The 22,715-nt window shown below is 40.8% G+C and overlaps 1 protein-coding gene across 3 annotated transcripts in view; it reads right to left on the bottom strand.

Moving 5' to 3' along the window:
• The window catches only part of il1rapl1b (interleukin 1 receptor accessory protein-like 1b), a 1,487,064-nt gene that overhangs the window by 289,010 nt on the left and 1,175,339 nt on the right, over positions 1-22,715 (bottom strand). The window lies entirely within an intron of this gene.

Raw genomic sequence — 22,715 nt, 5'->3', positions numbered from 1 at the left:
TCTTCAGATGTCTGTATTTTATTTGACTCTGCTCATTGTCTCCTGCTGATACCACTTGGGTCATTTAACCATCTCCTGTGTTCCATTTAAGTACTTTATGCACCATTTTATTTCCACTTGTGTGTGCTTGTGTGTTTCCATCTCCTCCCCTTAATTCTGTTCCTTTGTATGCTGTTTATTATATAGAATTACATAGAGTTTACAGCGCAAATAAAGGATATTCAGAACAACTGGTCCATGCTGGTGTTTTTGCTCAACACAAGTCTCTCCACCCCTCTTCATATAGCCCTATTGGCAAACTTCCATCCCTTTTCCCCGTGTTTACCTAATTTCCCCTGTTTATTTGTCCATTCTATTTGCCTAACTACTCCTTACGGTGTGGAATTTCACATTTCAACCAGTCTTTGGTTAAAGAAATTTCTCCTGAATTTCCTATTCAATTTATTAATGACTATCTTATACTATAGCCTCCAGCTTTATATACCTGCTCTACATGTACCCTGTCAGACTTCATTCATAAACTTAAACACCTCATATAAGGTTACCCCTTCCCTTCTCTTTTCTAAAGGAAAGAGCCCTAGCCTGTTCAATCTTTCCCCAAAAGCACAACCTCACAGTTCTGTTTATCTATACTAATTTATAGCTTTGATGAAGGGTCTGACATCAACTTGCCTGTTCTCTTCACAGAAATTGTCTGACCTGCTGAGTGTTTCAGCTTTCTCTATCAATAGCACCACATTAGTTGCTATGTGCATATTTGCCTTGAGCACTGGATATAAATTCATTATGAGCAGACACAAGTGCCAGGCAATGACCATCTCCAACAAGAGAGAATCCAATCATCACCCCTTGACATTCAATGGCATTACCATCGCTGAATCCCCCACTATCAACATCCTGGTGGTTACCATTGACCAGAAACTGAACTAGACCAATCATATAAATGCTGTGGCTACAAGAGCAGGTCACAGGCTGGGAATTCTTCAGCGAATCACCTCCTGACTCTCCAGAGCCAGTCTACCATCTACAAGGCACAAGTCAGGAATGTGATGGTATAGTCTCCAATTACCTGGATGGGTCCAGCTCCAGCAACACTCATGAAGCTTGACACCATCCAGGACAAAGCAGCCTGCTTGATTGGTGCCCCATCCACCACCTCCAACATCTACTCCTCTCAACACAGATGCACAGAGGCAGCAGTGTGTACCATCTGCAAGATAAACTGCAGCAACTCACCAAGGCTCCTTTGACAGCACCTTCCAAACCCACAACCTCTACCACCTAGAAGGTCAAGGGCAGCAGACACATGGGAACACCACCACCTGCAAATTCCCCTCCAAGTCACTCACCATCCTGACTTGGAACTATATCGTTGATCCTTCACTGTCGCTGGGTCAAAATCTGGCACTACTTCCCGAACAGCACTGTGGGAGTATTTACGCCACATGGACTGCAGTGGTTCAAGAAGGCAGCTCACCACCACCTTCTCAAGGGCAATTAGGGATGGGCAATTAAAGTGCTGGCCTAGCCAGTGATGCTCACATCCGGTGAAAGAATAAATAAATGTCAATAGAAATACCTTATTTGCAGTAGTAACAGATTTGTTTGACTTTATGTGTCTTGCTACAGAACAAATATACTTTATATAGGCTGGGAAATTCTTTGGAGCCACTCCAACTCTGAGTGTTACTTCTTCAGAAGGTGTTGGAATCTGGGTATATGAGGAAACTCCCAGCTATAATATTGATGAGGTGTGACAACACCACAACAGAACATTTCCAAACTTTAATTTAATTATTGAAAGCAAATAAAAAAAAACACCATTTATATAGCACCTTTAACTTGGTAAAAATGTCCACATCTCTTCACGGGAACATTATCGAACAAAATTTGACACTGAGACACTTAAGGAGATATTATTTCTAAATACCTCAAAAGGAGGAATGTGCAGGGATGTGGGAGAGGGCAGGGGCATGGCAGTACATGAATTTCTCTTTGGGACAGCCAGCACAGACACGATGGGCCAAATGGCCTGTTTCTGTGCTGTAACAATTCTATGATTCTATGATTAGGACAGGTATCTTGGACTAAGGACGAAAGAGGCAGATAGACTTAGAGGGGAAATTTCAAAGCTTATTGCCTAGGCAGCCAAAGACTTGCTGTCTGTGGTGGAGGGATGAAAATTGGAGGTGTGGAAGAGGCCAGAATTTGAGGAGAGCCGATACCTCAGGGGTTGTAGGAGGTTATGGAGACATGTAGGGGCAAGGCTATGAAGGGATTTGAAAATAAGGATGAGATTTATTTCTTAAATTGAGGTGTTTTTGGACTGCCAACCAATGTAGGTCAGTGAGCAAAGGACTGATGAGTGAACAGGGCTTAATGCAAATTAGCATGCAGGTAGCAAAGTTTTGGGTGAGTTGAAGTTTACGAGATGGGGGGCTTGCAATGGGAGTATAAGAGTAGTTTTGTCTAGAGGTAACTAAGGCATAATGGGCTGAGGCAGAAGAAGTGCTGTGGAGATGGTTGAATATGTTGTGTCGTGAGAATCATCTTGCTCATGAAATGGGTATGGAGTCAGAAGCTCATCTCAGAATCAAATAGAACACCATTGCTGCTAACAGTTTTGCTCAGCCTCAGATGTGGCCAGGGAGCGAGATGAATCCAGTGGTTAGGGAATGGAATTTGTTGCAGGGACTGAAGACAATGCTTTGGTTTTCCCAATATTTAGTTCGAGGAAATTTCTGCTCATCCGAAACTGGATATTGGACAAGCAGCATGACAAATCAGAAACAGTGGAGGGGTCCAAAGAAGTGGTAATGCGATATAGCTGGGTGTCATCAGCATATATGTGGAACCTGACATGTTTTTGGATGTTGTCACCAAGAGACAGCGTGGAGATGAGAAACAAGGGTGGGCCAAAGAGAGATCCTTGGGGGATTCCAGAGGTAACAATGCACATGCAGGAAGAGGAACTATTGCAGGTAATTTACTGGCTACAACAGGACAGGTAGGAATGGAACCAGATGAGGGTAGTACCCCGTGCAGCTGCGTGATGGAGAAGAGGGATTGGAGGGTGATGGTGTGGCCAACCATGTCAAAGAGTGCAAACAGGATGAGAAGGAAGAGGAGGGATACATTACCATAGTTACAGGCACAGAGAATGTTATTTGTAACCTTTTTAAGGGCCATGTCAATGCTGTAGGTATGGATGGAAATCTGATGGGAGGATTTTGGGGAAAGATGCAAGTTCAGGGCTAGAACAGGGGCAACCTTTGGGAAAGTTTGGCTTTCTGGACCGGAGAAGAGGGAAACAGAACAGGCAGTTAAACAAATGCTTTCAACCTTAATGACAAAGAAGCCCATGAGCTCCCCGCATTTGTCAATGAGGTGAGAGTAGAGGGGCAGGGCAGGGGGGATTAAAGAAGACAATTTGCTCTGGAGAATAGAAGCTGGGGATTATCTTTGCATTCAAGAATGATCACAGAATAGTGAGCAGTTTTGGCAGAGGGAGTAGGAGCTTACATTCCACTATGTGGTCCAGCCAGACCTGGCACTCAATGACTAAACCAGTTGTCTGCCATCACTTGGACTTAAAGGAGGAGATATGAGGGTTGTATCATGGGGAACAGAGAAGGTGAGAGAGAATAGTGGTTTTAAAGGGACAAGGGTGTCTAAGGTAGAGGTGTGATTGAGCAGATTGGTAGCTACAGAAATACTGTGGTGGATGGAAGACCAAAAGCTCTGAGAAGTTGAAAGTGCTATTGCAAGTGTTTTGTTGCAGTTTTTTCCGGGATGGAGGCAGAATAAGTGGAGTTGGGAGGAGGAAGGGGGATGTGAATGAGGAAGGACACAAAGCAGTGATCAGGAACAGCCTTATCATAACACAAGGAATAATGTTGACTAAAAGGATAAATTTTGCATTGTCAGGAACAAGCCTCAATCAACAGGAGCATGGGTCAGAGAAACATAGTTACAGTCTTGAAGCCCCATCTCCAATCTGTACTCCTTTTGTTGATGCTTAATGTTTGGAGAGCAGAATGATTGAACAAACTCTATGGAATGAAACCTTTTCTCGTTCATTTTTCCATTTATTTTTTGCGCTGCATTTTACATACCTTGTCAGGTTTCCATTAGTCGATAAGGTAGGCAGGCAATCTTTCTGACAGTGACTTCGTTAAACTTATCAAGTATACTTGTATAAGAGTAGCAAAGAAGTTCCCTCTATCTCTTTCTATTCAGAGGGAAATGCCACTCTCTTGACAACACATTTAAGATTAGGACCAAACTATTTGGGCAATCAGAAACACAACTCTATTCAGTCTGTTATATAGCACCATCAACCACTAGAGGGAAACTGGTATTTTTATGAAAATATTCTGTATGATTGATAACAAATGCTGGAAATCTTATATTTAAAGCTTTGCCCATGACCTCTACAAATATAAGAGTAAAAAATACTATTGTTGATAATAATAGTAGTGATCTTCCTAAATGAGCTCCTCTGCTCATTTCTCCACACCTCACGGTCGTGCGCTTTCCACTTTAGTGACTAGTTTTCAATTTCAGTGGGAAACTAGCAATATGACTAGGGAAAAGAATCCATTTGGCGGTGTCCTGTTTCCTCCCTCATGTTAAAGGAAACAGGAGTCCTCTTCCTGAGTATTCTCCACCTGTAAGCACCCATCGTCCATTGAAGTTTCAGCGCTTCCGCATCACTACTAAAAATTTGTTGGTTCTGCTGTTGGCCAGGGCTCGTAATCCTGAGCATGAGACCCCTAACTGGGCCTGGGACAAACTCACAAAAGGTCAGAGATGACCAGTCCATGAGGTCTCAAATGACCCTGTACTTTATAGTGACAATGCTAAATGCATTCATATGATGCTCCTCTGTTTGTTATTTTACACAATATAAAATAGCTGATAGACAATTGTCATACCGTGAGAAATAACAGGCATTCTACTTATGCTGTTTACTCCCCAGAGTAAATGAAGAGTTAAGAGGCTGTAATTCAATTGAAGAATTCTATTAGCATTATAAGTGAAGGTTGAGCTTAAGTACTTTGTGGCTTCTGTTTAAATGCCAATAATAATTAGCAGCCTTTAATTTTATATCATAACTAGTTTCACAAATTTGAACAATTTTAACATTCACCCAGGTCCATTCTGTTGGCTGGAGTGATTTAATGAAGTTTGAAGGGTATTGCTACTGAATATGACATTTGACCTGAAGGATAACATCAGGTACTACAAAATTACATTTTCTTTACATGCAGCAGCCTGATCTGACCATGTTTTCTTTCTTGTTCATTCTTGTGGGAATCGCTGGAAAGACCAGTATTTATCGCCAATCCTTTGATGACATGATGCACATGTACCTTTAAGAGCATGTATCTTAAACTTCAGCCAATCACTACCACCGAGAGAGGATGTGATGTAGCAGTGCCATGACTCTGTACTCAGTATACTGCAGCAGAAGTAGAAGTCGGATGTGCATACACCGCCTCCCAGTTAACATTGTATGTGTATAGTCTTATCTTCTAATAAAGAACCTACATTATTGTTTTACCAATCCTTGTCATATGATTGGTACATGTACGTTGAATAGAAAAATATGTAATATAATGGCAACATGGTCTTTGAAGATATAATTGAGAAGCCTCAACTCTACGCAGTAAAGGAATCGAGTACAGGAACAGGGATGTCTTGCTGCAATTGTACAGGGCCTTGGTGAGGCCACACCTGGGATATTGTTGCAGTTTTGGTCTCTTTATCTGAGGAAGGATGTTCTTGCTATAGAGGGAGTGCAGTGAAGGTTTACCCGACTGATTCCAGGGATGGTAGGACTGACATATGAGGAGAGATTGAGTCGATTAGGATTATATTCGCTGGAGTTCAGAAGAATGAAGGGGGATCTCATAGAAACCTATAAAATTCTAACAGGGCTAGACAGGGTTGATGCAGGAAGGATGTTCCCGATGGTGGGGGAGTCCAGAACCAGTCATACCCCACAGTCTGAGGATATGGAGTAGACCATTTAGGACTGAGATGAGGAGAAATTTCTTCACCCAGAGAGTGGTGAGCCTGTGGAATTCATTACCAGAGAAAGTAGTTGAGATCAAAACATTGTATGTTTTCAAGAAGGAGTTAGATATAACTCTTGGGGTGAAAGGGATCAAAGGATATGGGGAGAAAGCGGGAGCAGGCTATTGAGTTGGATGATCAGCCATGATCATAATGAATGGCAGAGCAGGCTCAAAGGGCTGAATGGCCTACTCCTGCTTCTAGTTTCTATGTTTCTGTGTAAGAACTGGCATAGAAGTAAAACAACCATCAAGTACGAACTCGTCATGTGTAAGTGATTCTGCAGCACTGAAGGGATCCTACACACTGTACCTTCATTCTAGGACATCACACCTCACTCCAGCCAGCAGGCACCAGGCCCCGTTAAGATTATTTGCATTTGTGAGAGCTTAATTAGTATAAGTCTACCTGCTGTGAAGTTTGTGCAGAAACACTGGCTCCAAAGGTTCTAACTTTAAATAGAATTCCAGAGAGACGGGAATTCCTGCAGTCCTGCTGCTTGCTGTGCCTTTGAGAGTTCAGGGGGGGATTAAACACTGGAGACTGGGCTTGGGAAGAAGAGTCCATCCAGTGACTAGCCCCCAACAGCCCCTAGCAGCTAGAAGGTGGCTGCAACAGTCTTTTTTCTCTGTTAAATCTTTCTCTTGAAGTCTACGGGCCATTTTGGGGTCAAAATCACTGTTTTATGAGAGAAGCTTCAATAAGCCTGGGAAAGCAGAAACAGCTTAACAGTGCCACCATTGCAGCCAAGCAATAACCGATGACTAGCTAAGACTGTAGCCACTGAAAGTGTTGCAACTCAGAGAACCAAGCAAAGCCTGAATAGTTGGGCGGAATTTTAGGACCTGTCGTGGTGGGGGCGGGGCCATTCAAAAGTCCATTGACTTCAGTGGGATGGTAAAATTCTGCCAGTGTAAAATTCCGCTCGTTGTTCCTGTTCCAGACAAGGTCCTAGTAATTGTGCAAAAAGTCACAGGTTTACCACAAAATTTCCAATTGGAAGGTAGTGGATCTCCTAACTGAGTTTAGTTTGTCCTGACAATGCATGGAGCTCCGTTTTTCTGGACCTTAATACTTCTGAACCAGATAAGTAATCAATTAGGATTAAAATTGCTATAGGTAATGGAGGCTCCCATAGACTTAACACTTCAGGCCTGTCAGAGAATGACCTTGAAATTCCAGATAAAATATGGTCAACGCTCAAAGATCAAATGCTGTCTGGAATTATGTCTTTTAGGCAACAACCGACCGAGATCATTGACCAATTCATAAGTAGATGCAGAGACAAGGGGTGTGATTGTAACTATATGGCAACAGAGATAACTGACAGGATAATGGAGTTTGTGATAGCATCTACCCCAATGGAAGGATTCCAAAAAGACCTCTTGGACAAACCCTATGCCTAAAGCGTGGAAACACTACCGCAAAGTGTACGCAAGTATGAAGCCTTGCTGCTAGGTGGACAGAGTCTGCAGTCTATGCATAATTCGTCCAACATTGGCATGACAGCCAATACATGCAAGCCTATTAAGCAATGTGAGCGATATGGCCTCATACATGTAGCCAGAAATTGCCCAGCCTTTAATGATGTATGGCATCAGAAGACGCTGGAAGCACCAATGCAGAAAGCAAAGGCCAAAACAAGTGGTCCAACATCACGAAAAACCACAACCAGAGGCTACACAGGGACAGCATTCCAATCAACCAAGAGCACATAACAGACATCATCCAAATAAGATCTATGAAATGCCTAGCCAAGCTACACAGTCAGATAAGGATAACCAGGCCATTAATACACAAAGTGAGCAGACATTCAGCAAGGTGAACATCAAAGAACATATTGGCACTGTGGTACCAAATTAAGCCTTTGCCAATGTCCAGATTATATGTCCAGAGATGCATGGACACCACAAATTGTATGCCAAACTGAATACTGGTACAGATACAAACACCCTTCCACTTCACACACTGAAATGTATGTATCTACAGAAGTGGCAAGTGATTATTCAGCCAACCACTGCCAAACTCACCATGTACAACGCCTTGGCAATTGTACACTGGAACCTATTACATTCCAATGTTGCTACACCAGCTCACCCTGGTCACTCCATATATTTTATATTGTGGTCACCATAGGACCAGTGATCACAAGCCTACCGGAGTGCAGAGACCTCTCTTTGGTCACCATCCACGGTATCATCAAGACAATGATGAGAACTACAGATCACAAGCAGCACCATTAGAAACCCCATGCTTACACTGGGAGAAGACCATCTAACTCCTCAATGCAGAACATCAGCCATCAGACTACATGGCACAGTCTAAAACAAATATGTATACCCGTTCCAAACTTGAAAACTTCATCATACTGTGGAACCAATGCAGAATTACTATTGACAGACAAGTGCGGACAACCCTCCCTAGTCACCATTTGCCTATGCTCTCAGAAGTACAAGATGTGTTAATTGAAAAACAGGGGAAGATGAATGATGCCTACAACCAGGTGTCAAATTATCCAACCTGAATGTCGGTCAAAATATTCGAGTACATCACTCAACTGATAGCATGTGGAATCCAGCAGAGATTGTCAGCAAACACCCAGAACCTAGATCATTTCACTTATGAACACCAAATAGCATGATAGTGTGATGAAACCAGATGCCAAATCAGAACCATACTACAACCGGAAACACCGAGCAATCCTACTGCGAGCAAGACACAATACAAACAAAGCACGCCTACCAGCATTCTGAAACTGTGTGGCAGCCTCCAACTAAGGTCATTGTAACTAAGTCCGGACAGATAAGCAACCACCGATACATTTCAGAGATTTGTAAATTTATTGTTCTGTATTCAGATATATTCAGGCACAATGGCCGGATTTTTCCAGCCCCCCACGATGGGTTCCCCATTGCAGGGCCAGCAAGCCATTGAAATCTCTGCTCACCACGGCAGGACCAGAAGATCCCGTAGGATCAGGGGCTAGAAAATTCTGGCCAATGTTATTTTCTTTTGCTGTCATGTAAATAGTTTCATTCTTTAAAGGTAAACCATTAGCTTAGAGAAAAGGGAGATGTTGTGATATGATGTACATGTACCATTAAGGGAATGTATCTTAAACTGCTGTCAATCACTACCATCGAGACAGGATTGATGTAGTTGTCCCACGTCTCTGTACTCAGTATACAACAGCGGGAGTAGAAGTGAGATGTGCATATACCAGCTCCCATTTAACAGTGCATGTATACAGTCTTATTTTCAGATAAAGAGCCCACATTATTGTTTTATCAATCCTTGTCATTTAATTGGTACGTGTATATCGAACAGAAGAATGTAAAAAAATTCCGTGGGAAGGCAGTAGTGAGGCACCTTTTTGAACACAACTGGGTGGCTTGAAAGGCCATCTCTGAGGGCAGTTAAGTGTAAAACATCTTTCTCTAGGTCTGGAGTTACAGTTAGGCCAGATTGAGTATGGATGGCAGATTTCCTTTCCAAAAGGACAGGAGTGAACCAGGTGGGTTTTTCAAACAATCCAATAGCTTCATGGTCACCATTACTGATACTAGCTCCAGACGTTACTTAATTAATGAACTTAAATTCCTCAACTGTTGTAATGGGATTTGAACTCACGTTCCTGGAGCATTAGTTCTGACCTCTGGATTATTAATCTAGTAGCTATCCACATGCTATCATAATTATGGAATGCAAAACTGAAACAGTAATATTGCAATAAACTATTAGATATTTCAACTTCCAACCACTACATAATTCAATTTATTGAACGAATATGTTTTATTTTAGAGGGGAGTACGCCACAATTTCATTCAATCAAGAAATTTCATTATGAGAATCTTACATTTTCTTACCTGCAGTGAAACAACTAAGAATAAGCTTTGGTGTTGTATGTGCCATAATGTGCATGTGGTGAAGTGTAAATATATGTACCAAAGTGGATCTAAAGTAAACAGCAGTGTTTCAACCAGGACTAATTTGGACATGCTGGAGCCCAGAAATTCTGAAATACTGCTACCAGCTGGGGATATTGATTTAAGAATATAGAACAATTATGGCCAATCATAAATAATGAAATCCCTTGACCTGTCTATCCTTGCAAACTACCGTCCAATCTCCAACTCGCCTTTCCTTTCCAAAGACCTTGAAAGTATTGACATTTCTCAAATCCATGCCCATCTTTCCCAGAACTCCATTTGATTGCCTTCAATTAGCCTTCAACAGAACTGAGTAATATTAGGAGAGGGGTGAAATATAAGCTGGTTTAAGGTGGCGGGGGGGTGGGGGGATTCCCCCTTCCTTTTGTTTTTTCCAATAATTTATATAGATTTTTCTTTTCCCACCTATTTCCATTATTTTTAAATCTATACCTTTTATGCCCTGTTAGTCTTTCCACCCCACCCCCACTAGAGCTGTACCTTGAGTGTTCTGCCATCCATTCTTAATTTGCACATTCGTTTAGATAATATCACCACCTTCAACACCTCTTTGTTCTTTTGTCTGTGACATCTTTTGATTATCTGCTTCTATCACTGCTTGCTTTGTCCCTACAACCACACCACCCCCCCTTCTTTCCCCCTCCCCCTCCCCTTAAACCAGCTTATATTTCACCCCTCTCCTAATATTACTCAGTTCTGTTGAAGGGTCATGAGGACTCGAAACGTCAACTCTTTTCTTCTCCGCCGATGCTGCCAGACCTGCTGAGTTTTTCCAGGTAATTCTGTTTTTGTTTTGGATTTCCAGCATCCGCAGTTTTTTGTTTTTATCTCTGCTTAATCAGCATCCCACCCACCACCTTAAACATTTATTCTCTCCACCACTAATGCATAGTGGCAGCAGTATGTACCATTTACTAGATGCACTGCAAGAACTTGTCAATGCTCCTTCGACAGCACCTTCTAAACCCGTCACCTCTTCCACATAGAAAAACAAGGGTAATAGGCATATGGGAACACCACCACCTGCAAGTTCCCCTCCAAGTCACACACCATCCTGACATGGAAATATAGTGCTGTTCCTTCACGGTTACTGGGTCAAAATCCTGGAACTCTCTCTCTAATGGCATTGTGGGTGTACCTATACCACAAGGTACCTATACCACTTCAAGAAAGCAGCTGACCCTCTCTTTCTCATGGGCAATTAGGTATGGGCAATAAATGCTGGTCTTGCCAGCGATGCTCACATCCCACCAATGTATAAAACAAAATGTGGATTTAATATGGAAATACAAACACATATAAACGAGAGAAAGATTCAGGTATTTTATATATGCATTACAGTACAGACATGCATTCATTCATATTCTAGGTGAATAGTTCTGCTCTGTTAAGGCTAATGGTAGATAATCTATTCTTCCTTCCTCAGCTACAACATAAACAATCAAACTTATGTGGAATTAAAAACTGAATCAAGAAAGTTGGTGTTAAAGTTAAATACTGAAGTTGCTCCGAAGTAAATGCAGAGAGGCCAACATGACTGACACCTGACTGAAAAGCAAGGAGAGAATGACGTATGGAGATTGCTCTTTTTAAACAGCATTACAATACACTGGAAAAGCACTTATAACCTACACACATTGCAAAAATTGCATTTGATGCAATAATAAACATAATTTTTAGTGAAAGGGGACATGATCCAGCTACAGATATAAAAGTAAACTAATTATCTAAACTGACTAGAGAAATAAGGAGAAAATGTAAAAGCCTGAAGCCAGACCAAAGAATTCATGATATTTTCTGACACTTTATAAGTAGAGCAGCAAGACTTTTAGCAATAAAAAACAAGTTAGGCTGATTAAATTCCTGTAAGAACAAGGAGTAAAAGATTTGATAAAGAAAGGGCTGAAGGTTATACAGTATACAGTATAAAATACATATCGATGATCAAACTTTGTACGAATATGATCTCTTAAATTAGTGGGACCATGGATGAATCATCAATAGAATGCAACCAGTCATACTTGATCAGTGTGGACTGTAAGGTCAAATGATGTTCTGGACTTCTGCTTGAACACCTTTGAAGGCCTTGAATGATTTCACACATCTTTGCTCTCTTGGAGATATGGGTAAAGTTACTTGCAGCTCTGAGGAAATTGAGTGTATTTGGCAGACTCCATAGGCCAAATTGTATATGGTCCACAGTGGATATTGTCTCAGTGGCCCTAATGACCTTATCTGCTTCTCGACCTACCTATACTTTCTAGATTATAAACATAGCAGCAGAAGCATTTCAGTCAGTAGCCATGCTACGATCAACAATTGGTTTGAATTCCCAGCGACAACTTAAAGCAATTGCATGACGAGAGTTCAAGTTTTAAAATTTATACTGTAACAGACAAACCAAAATCAACTTAGTAGGCAACTAATACTCTAAACTACAGAAAGGACAACCCTTATTATCTAAATGTGACCAATAACTACATGCTGCATATATACTGTACAGCACAATTTCCACAGAGTTTCAGTCTTTTCATGGAACAGCCTAAAATCCACCCAGCCTCCAAGAGGTTAACATCTCCCCATTTCATCAAGTTGTAACGTTTCGGGACCATCGAAGGCCCTTTCCCTCAGTCTCCTGAGAATTTCTGAAACAGCTTTCAGCAGTAAGGTCTCACCAGGGCAGATCTTCCGGTATCCTCAAATCACTGTAGGTTCCTTCTCTTCGACCAGTTTTCCCCAGTTTTCTGTCTGGTAGCTAACAGGAAAAGCAGCCTTTTCTTTCTGCAGACTGTAACAACTGCTGTTCTCTCGCTCTCTCTCTCTCTGTCTCAAAGACTTTGAAGAGATGGAGAGAAAGTCTGCAATTACAATTACATCTGCTTCTGCCTTTGTTTTCAGGTGTTAAATCTGGCACATGCAAGTCAATAACATTTCACCAGGGCCTCTGTTCCCTATAGTAACCAAGTCACATAGGCTTGTTGTTGGGCAGAACTTAAGGAGGGATGACATCTTAGAAGACTTCTCAAATGAAGCCACATGGGTAGAACGTAAAAACAAAAAAGGAGCAATCACATTTCTGGGAGTGTACTATAGGCCCCCAAACAGTCAGAGAAAAATAGAAGAACAGGTTTGTAGGCATATTTCAGAGATGTGTAAAAATAATAGAGTAGCAATAGTGGGGGATTTCAACTTCCCCACAAGCCATAGTGTGATAGGTTTAGAGGGAGCGGAATTCTTAAAATGCATCCAGGAGAGCTTTTTAAACCAGTACGTAGAAGGTCTACAAGACAGGGGGTGGTCCTGGACTTAATTTTAGGGAATGAAGCTGGGCAAGTGGTAGAGTATTTTGCAGATAGTGATCATAACTCCACTAGATTCAAGGCTGTTATGGAAAAGGAAAAGGATGGGCCAGAAATCAGAGTTCTAAATTGGGAGAAGGTCAATTTTAATAAGATCAGATATGATTTGGCCAGAGTGGACTGGGAGCAGCTACTTTTAGGTAAATCTGCGTCAGAGCAGTGGGACTCATTCAAGAAGGAAATAGAGAGAGTACAGGGCCAACATATTCCAGTAAAGATAAAGGGTGGCACCAACAAATCCAAGAAACCCTGGATGTCAACGTATATACAGGATTGGATAACGAGAAAAAGGGAGGCTTATGGCAGATACCGAGGGCTCAAAACAGTGGAAGCCCTAGAGGAGTATAGAATGTGTAGGGGGAAACTTAAAAAGGAAATTAGGAGAGCAAAAAGGGGGCATGAAAAAACATTGGCAGGTAAAATAAAGGAAAATCCAAAGTTATTTTACAAATACATTAAGAGTAAGAGGATAACTAGGGAAAGAGTAGGGCCCATTAAGGACCATAGTGGTAATTTGTGTGTGGAGCCGGAAGATGTAGGTAGGGTTCTAAACGAATACTTTGTGTCGGCATTCACAAGTGAGAGGGACGACATGGGTATGGAAATCAGGCAGAAGGACTGTGATATAATGAAAGAAATTAGCATAGAAAGGGAGGAGTTTCTAAGTGGTCTGGCAGGCTTAAAAGTAGTTAAATCTCCAGGCACGGATGAAATGTATCCCAGGCTGTTGAGTGAGGCAAGGGAGGAGATAGCAGGATTGCTGGCAATAATTTTCAATACCTCTCTGGCCACAGGATAAGTGCCGGAGGACTGGAGGACAGCCAGTGTGGTACCGTTATTCAAGAAGGGAGGAAGGGATAAACCAGAGAACTAGATGCCAGTCAGTCTAACTTTAGTGGTGGGGAAACTATTGGAAGCAATTCTGAGGGACAGAATTAATCTACACTTGGAGAGGCATGAATTAATCAAGGACAGTCAGCATGGTTTTGTTAAGGGGAGGTCATGTCTGAACAATTTGATTGAATTTTTCGAAGAGGTGACCAGGTGTGTAGATGATGGCAATGCATTTGACGTAGTCTACTTGGACTTCAGCAAGGCTTTTGATAAGGTCCTGCATGGGAGACTGATAATGAAGACAAGAGCCCATGGGATCCAAGGCAATTTGGCAAATTGGATCCACAATTGGCTGAGTGGCAGGAAGCAGAGGGTGATGGTCGAGGGGTGCTTTTGTGACTGGATGCCTGTGTCCAGTGGGGTTCCACAGGGATCGGTGTTGGGTCCCTTGCTGTTTGTGGTATATATAAATAATTTAGACTTGAATGTAGGAGAGTTGATCAGTAAGTTCACGCATGGCATGAAAATTGGTGGCGTGGTAAATAGTGAGGAGGATAGCCTTAGATTACAGGAGGATATAGACTGGCTAGTTAGATGGGCTGATCAGTGGCAAATGGAATTTAATCTGGATAAGTGTTAGGTGAGGCACTTGGGCAAGACAAACAAGGCACGGGAATACGCGATGAATGGTAGGACCCTGGGAAGTACCGAGGATCAGAGGGATCTTGGTGTGCATGTCCACCGGTCCCTTAAGTGAGCGGGACAGCTAGACAAGGTGGTTAAGAAGGCATATGGGATACTTGCCTTTACTAGCCGAGGCAAAGAATATAAGAGCAGGGAGATTATCCTGGAACTGTATAAAACGCTGGTTAGACCACAGCTAGAGTATTGCATGCAATTCTGGAAACCACATTATAAGAAGGGTGAAATTGCAATAGAGAGAGAGTGCAGGGGACATTTACCAGGATGTTGCCTGGGCTGGAGAGTTTTAGTTATGAGGAGAGATTGGATAGACTGGGGTTATTTTCCCTGGAGCAGAGGAGATTGAGGGGGGACATGATTGAGGTGTATAAAAGTATGAAGGGCATAGATAGGATAGACAGGAAGGAATTTTTCCCCTTGGTGTAGGGATCAATAACCAGGGGGCATAGATTTAAGGTAAGGGGCAGGAGGTTTAGAGGGGATGTGAGGAAGAATTTTTTCACTGAGAGGGTGGCGAGAATCTGGAACTCACTGCCTGAAAGGGTGGTAGAGGTAGAAACCCTCATAACATTTAAGTAGTATTTGGATGTGCACTTGCGATGCCATGGCATACAAGGCTATAGTCTAGTGCTGGAAAATGGGATTAGAATAGTTAGGTACTTGTTTGACCGGCGCAGATGCAATGGGCCGAAGAGCCTTTTTCTGTGCTGTAGACCTCTATGACTCTATTACATGATCCTCTTCATTACTCCATGTTATCTTGAATTAAAAAGGTAGCCCAACACATAATCATCTCATAAAACTTTGCATTCATAGCAGTCACCTGATGCAAAGAGTGCCAGATGTTCAATTTATCGTCCTCTGCCACTTGCACCTTGCAGTGCCTCAGAACAGAAAGTATTTTTGTTGGTGATGACATTTCTTCAGAATGTTAGCATGTCAATACATATTTCTTGTCAGTATATCAATAACACGATAAAAGCAAAAAACTGCGGATGCTAGAAATCCAAAACAAAAAGAAAATTACCTGGAAAAACTCAGCAGGTCTGGCAGACCTGCTGAGTTTTTCCAGGTATTTTTGTTTTTGTTATAACATGACTTGCTGCAGTTTCTCAACCGCAGTGTGAAAGAAGTCTCAAAAGGAAATACCTTTATTTCTTGCCAAGCTGTCAGGCTAACGCTCATCAATCAAACTTAAGAAAAAGACTATCATTAATTTACCAAGAACTTATCAAGTGAAACTTTTGTAAATGTTTGTAATATCAGTACTATGTAAAGGCAACTGACAGGAACTGGGCAGCATCCCAGTATTTTCAATGTACTATTCTTATAAGATAGATTAGACAGCCTGGTGGCAGACCCCATGACAGCGTGCATGGCAGAGCACTTGGTGTTGGCATGGATCAACACACCATATCTTGAGCCATCATGCTAATGGATAGTGAAAACTCTAATTTAAATGGACTTCTGTCAACCTGTCATGTCGGCATGCCAGCACTCCTTAAGAATGCCAGGAAATATATGGTCTGGCAAGATGCAGCACAGGCACTGCAAGAATGTATTTCCTGGGTTAAAACTACTTTTTTTCAAAGATCTATATAAGTAATGTTTTGCTTTTGTAAACAAAGAAATCAGCCTGCCTTCCCTCTGCTGATCACTTTTCAGTGATTCGATTTTTAAGTGTGCATGTGTTGACAGTGGGTAAGAGCAGTTGTGGTGTTGGCAATGGTGGCTTTTCTGCTCAACTTGTTCACTGAAGTTCACTGTTCGCATTCATATATAAAGAAGTCATCTAAACAGGAACCAGAGAGATGCCAGCACTTCTGGAACTCTATCCCAGAGACATAAAGGATAAAGGGGGGAAATCAAAAGAAGAATTTGCAAGGTCAACAAAACATTTCAGATTGTAAAAGTAAATTTTTGTTCATTAACAACGTGAGCTCACACAGGTCAAAGCTTTGTAGCTGTTGGATTATATCGGAACCTTTCTCAAGGCACTAAAATGTAAAGAAAACAATGTAACAACGTTATAGACCAAAAATCACAAAAGGTTACTTAAACACACATTTGCCAAATTCCATCAGTCCAACAGCAAAGTATTACAGATGCTGGAAATCTGAAACAAAAACAGAAAATACTTAATAGATCAGGCAGTGTGCATGGAGTAAGAAAGATATCATACCACATGATCATATTGATGAAAGATCATAGATTTGAAATGCTAACATTTCTCGGCAGAGATGCTGCCTGACCTGCTGAGTATTTCCAGGACTTTTTGTTTTTATTTCAGTCAATCCATTTAGCAGGTCATACACACAAAGGACAGCAATTTGAATTGTTGCAAGAGCTGCTGTTTGTGTCAGGATTGACAGATCTTGGCTGCTTGTGTTGGTTCAAATTCAAAGTTTTTTGATAGACATTATGTGGAATTCCAGAATTATAGCTTCACTGAAGGATGCCATTTGGTCCATCATTGCAATGCCAAATCCAGTCTTTGTTTCACCCACCTATTTTGTATTGTGGCTGTACAGGATGCTGAACAAAAACCATCAGATTTCATTTCTATCCTTCCAACCAATTTCTCTTCTCTTTGCAGTATTGAATCCATAAATAACTTCTTTGCTGCTATGAATCATTTTATTATCCTTTAACTTCAGAAAATCTGTGTTCAAACCATAATTAAGAGTATTACTTGAATTTTCTATAAAGAATAGGGAGTGATATTTGCACTTCTCTTATGTCAGCCTCAAAGCATGCTGGTAATGCTGACATCGCATTAGAAATGAAAATAATTTTATCCCAATATGTTTATTTGTTTCTATTAATTAAAAAATTAGCCCTGGAGAAAAAGATTAGTTTATCTAGTCTCTGCATAAGTGCAAAAGCAATGAGTATTACAGTGTCCCATCATGTAAGGATGGGCATCTTCATGTTCGCAGAGTACTTCTCTTCATTTCCTGTAGTCCAGGAGTCAACTTGCAAAAAGTGATTAAATAAAATTGAACCATGCACCCCGATCTTACACGATAAAATCTGTTCCCATGGTACTCCACAGGCTTTCCCTCCCCTTCAATTAAACCCCAAATTGCAGTTTATCTATTCTCTACTTTGGTCAATTCTAACAACTTATTCTTGGAAGCTACATTATAAGGAATAGTGGAGAAAAATCACTAGCCTACATTTCAGCTAGCCTGATGCAGTGGAGTTCTGGACAGCCATTATAAAGGAGTTTTAAATATGTATTTTGTTTACTTCATGTTAGATAAGTACCTAAAATTACATTAATTGTAAATATTAATATTTAGGGCAAAGCATATTGATGTCAAATTGCAGGCTGTTTTTTAGTGACACCATCTGATATTTGTTTTCATCCAGAGCCATCAATTCTTAAATATAATATCTATTAGGTAAGGAGAATAGTTTACGATGATATGGTGTGATATGAAATGTCTTTAATGAATGGAAGAGAGGGCAAGATAAGGCCATATAATCCATCACACCTATTCTCTTCACTGAACCTGCACAATCTGCTCTATAATGGGATCTACTTTGATTTCCTCAGGATGTAATCCACAAAGTCACCCATTGAAGCCAAAGCATTTTTAAGCCTTCATTCTGTAATTAAGTTGCACTCAAACATGTATGTAAATCACTGCTTGTTCAACAAGAAGTTTCCAACAATGCTCCACTTTTCAAATAAAAAGGTATGCTTTCTCAAAGTAAAGTTGAGTGTATAGAATCATATTAAAACCAAACACGTAAAGGCTCGGCTAACAAATTATATTGTGGACCACTAGGGTATGAAAGGAAACTTTTGATTCCAAGTGTCTTCAGAAATGGAGGCTAGGTAAATTTTTTTGCAAATTGGGAAATTAACTGAGCCACCCCAAGTCACATTTGTGCACCTCCTGGTGGTGACTGCATGGTACTGAACTGGACCACGGGACAGGTTGCCTGCCGTTTAGCTGAGGATTAATGTGCGTAGTAAAAGGAGCTACTATTGGATTGTTACCAAGATTATTTTTTTTAAATGCATCTTGATTGAAAGAAAACATATGCTTTTCAAAAAGGATTTTTTAACAATTGATTTTTTTATATTTTGGATTATTTCGGGGATCAATTTCTTGGGTGTCAAATACAAGGGCAAAGATAGCTTTCTTAAGTTTAAAAGTGAAATGACACATTTTACTTTTATATAGCAATAATTTATATTTTGTCAATTTCCCCTTAATTATTGTTTTGTGATAATCGTTTGTTAATTCTTAGTATTGGGCTATCATCAAACAGATAGTCCCTGGTTAAGAAAATAAAACGTTGTGTGTGAACCTTGCAACAATGTGCCCTGAATATTGTAATAACTTTGTCAGATGATGCCGATTAAGTTTGTGACTAGCTCTCACAAAAAAAAAACACCTGATGAGGAAACTATACAAAGTAATGGGAAAATGTGCTTGGAGCTTTCCAGTTTTATGTCCTGAACTGTTTTCCCTTACTCCATTATTTCTGAGTCAGTTGTTAAATTTACAAGTGACAGTGTTTTCATCATTTGCAAAGTAAGTTTGCCAGTTTTAAAAAAAGAACTTTGATGATATTGTCTCAAAGTAAAATTAAGTGAAATGCTGTTACCATTATAATTGGGGGCACAAAATTTCTCCTCAAGCATACCTCATCATTCTTAGAGACTACACCTTGTACAAATATCCTTCTTGTTTCAGAAAATTATACTACTTATAGCAAAAATATGCCATTCCAGTATTATGCTGGCACTATTCTCCCTCTCTGTTTTCCTGCCATTAATTTAAATCATCATAATGTGCTTGAGTAACTTATTTCCATAAGATGGAAACATTTTTAATGTCTGCTTTTATTTTTCATATGTGCCAATGTTGTACAGGGATATATTGTTTTAATTTAAAGGTATATTTGTGGTAATAATCTAAACAACAAAGCCAATATGAAATTGCTTTCAAAAAGTATGCATTATTATCAGCCTCATCTATGAGCGGTCTCCAAACAGTTTGACGTAAAACTCATTGTTTATTTATGAACTAGGATCTGATTTAGTCATTCACAAGTGGCACTCAGCTGTTCCACTCCACTGCTTCATAGTTTCTAAATGCACTCAGCATATATACAGAAGCAGATGGCTTGTCATGAATCAATTCACAGAAGGTCATCAGTGGGGCATATACCAAGAAACAGCACTTCCAAATATGTTGGTTGCACTCACCTACAGTCCTCCGCTTGTTCATTTTATAACAATTTGAACAAAGTTGGACAGGCAAGAGAAATCACAATGTGACTAATGGTGCTCTTTAGGTGAATGCAGATTGTTCAACTTCATTAGCCAGACTTTCGCAGAATAAGTCAGACTATTCCATATAGTGAATCATAAAGTAAATTTCTTTACAAGAATGTCAGGGGAGAGCGGAGGTGGAAATTACCACCCTAATGGTTTAATAAAAATCAGAACAGTTTCTGAATTTTATTTACGCGACCTATAAATGAGGATTATTTGGTGGGCAAATTGAGAATGCGATATTTGTAACATAGCCTGAGCTAAAACTGGACCCCCTCCCCACCACCCCACTCTTTTTGATTAATTGTGTTGGTGCAACCGATACTGAAAAGTGTTTTGCTTTTTTTTCAAATGACCAAAAAATAATATTTAATTACATAACATAATTATAATGGGCACATTCTTTACTGATGGTTTCCTACTAAACCGTCGTACATGCAATAAAGAAGGCAAGTGTTGGCAAACTTATATTTGAATTCAATTCTTAAACAAAATACTCTTAATATTCCAGAAAATTTTACTGAGGAAGAAAATAGAAGTGAGCCACCTCTATTCCAACCATTGCTGCTTCCTTCTTCCCAGCCAGTGGCTTTCCATCTACATTTACTTTGCTCACTGCAGTTATTTATCAAAAGGAATATTTTTTAAGAAAATAAGAGGGAAAACGGAGGTTAAAAATCTGTGCAAATCATTATATAAAGTGGTAACATGGTTGTGAAGAAGACTTGGCACCTCTTTTTAGTGCTTCACAACTGATAGAAAATTAAAGAAAAGGAAATCATTTGCCCCGTCATGTCATTCCCTCTTAATATTTTGCTTTCTTTACTCTTTCTCTTTTGGCTCACAAACCGGGTTTCCATTTTGGAAGGTGGTAAGGGCGCTGGTTCCTCAGAGGAGTGCAGTCACAGCAGCTTGGCTATGCAGGAGGGGAAGAAGAAGAAAGGACAAGCAATAGTGATAGGGGATTCATTAGTTAGGGGAACAGACAGGCATTTCTGCAGCCGTAGGCGTGACTCAAGGATGCCATGTTGCCTTCCTAGTGCCAGGGTCAACGATGTCACCATGCGGCTGCAGGACATTCTTCTGGGGGAGGGTGATCAGCCAGCAGTTGTTTTCCACAATGACTTAGATAGGAAGGGGGATGTGGTCCTGCAATCAGAAGGGAGCTAGGTCGAAAATTAGCAAGCAGGACCTCAAAATATAATGATCTCTGGATTACTCCCAGTGCCACATGCAAGTGAATACAGAAGTAGGAGGATAAGGCAGATGAATGTGTGGCTGGAAAGATGGTACAGGAGAGAAGACTTTAGGTTAAAGGGACACTGGGACTGGCTCAGGGGAAGATGGCACCTGTACCTGGGGGCATAGTAGTATTGTCACCGGACTAATATTACAGAGACCCAGGATAATTCTCTGGGGTCCCAGGGTCGAATCCCACCATGGCTGATGGTGAAATTTGAATCCAACAAAAATTCGGAGTTAAAGTCTGATGATGACCATGAAACCATTGCCGAATGTCGTAAAAATCCATCTGGTTCACTAATGTCCTTTAGGGAAGGAAATCTGCTGTTCTTACCTGGTGTGGCCTACATATAACTCCAGACCCACAGCAATGTGGTTGACTCTTACATGTCCTCTGAACAAGGGCAATTGGGATGGGCAATAAATGCTGGCCTAGCCACACCCACATCCCATGAATGAATAAAAAAACCAAGCTGGGCAGGTTGTACCTGAATAGAGTGGGACTGAGTTCCTTGCGGGGCGTTTTGCTAGTGCTGTTGGGAGGGCTTTAAACTAACTCGGCAAGGGTGTAGGAACCAGGAGAGAATATTAGAGAGGAATACCAGGGTGCACAAAGTACTGGGAGAGACAGATAGCATTAGTATAGAGAATATTAAGTTAATAGGTGGAGCCGGAGTAAGGAAAAAAAAATCATGAAGTCTAAATCAGGGTTACTGTGCATGCATATGAATGCACAGAGTATAGAAAATAAGATTGGGGAGTTACAAGCACAGATTGCCATGTGGAAATATGATGTTGTGGTGATAACAGAGACTTGGCTCAAAGTAGGGCAGGACTGGGTGTTAAATATTCCTGGATACAAGATGTTCAGAAAATATAGGAAAGGAAGAAAAGGAGGAGGGGTGGCAGTATTGGTTAAGGAGAGCATTGTAGTGCTGGAGAAAGAGGATGTCCCAGAGGGATCAAGGGCAGAATCAATTTGGCTAGAGCTAAGGAACAAAAAGGGTTCAATTACATTGCTTGGTGTAGTCTATAGACTGCTAATTAGTGGGAAGGATGTAGAGGAACAAATCTGCACAGAAATTACAGAGAGATGCAGACATTATAGGGTAGTTACAATGAAGGACTTTAATTACCTGAATGGGACAGTGGTATTGTAAAGGGCAGAGAGGGTCAAGAGTTCCTAGATTGTGTTCAAGAGAATTTTCTACAGCAGTTATGTATCCAGTCCAACAAGAAAGGATACAT

Source organism: Cetorhinus maximus, chromosome 16 (genome assembly GCF_964194155.1).
Source record: "Cetorhinus maximus chromosome 16, sCetMax3.hap1.1, whole genome shotgun sequence".
NCBI classification, from domain to species: Eukaryota; Metazoa; Chordata; class Chondrichthyes; order Lamniformes; family Cetorhinidae; genus Cetorhinus; species Cetorhinus maximus.
Note: the sequence above shows the minus strand (reverse complement) of the source record. Positions and strands in the feature narration are given on the sequence as shown.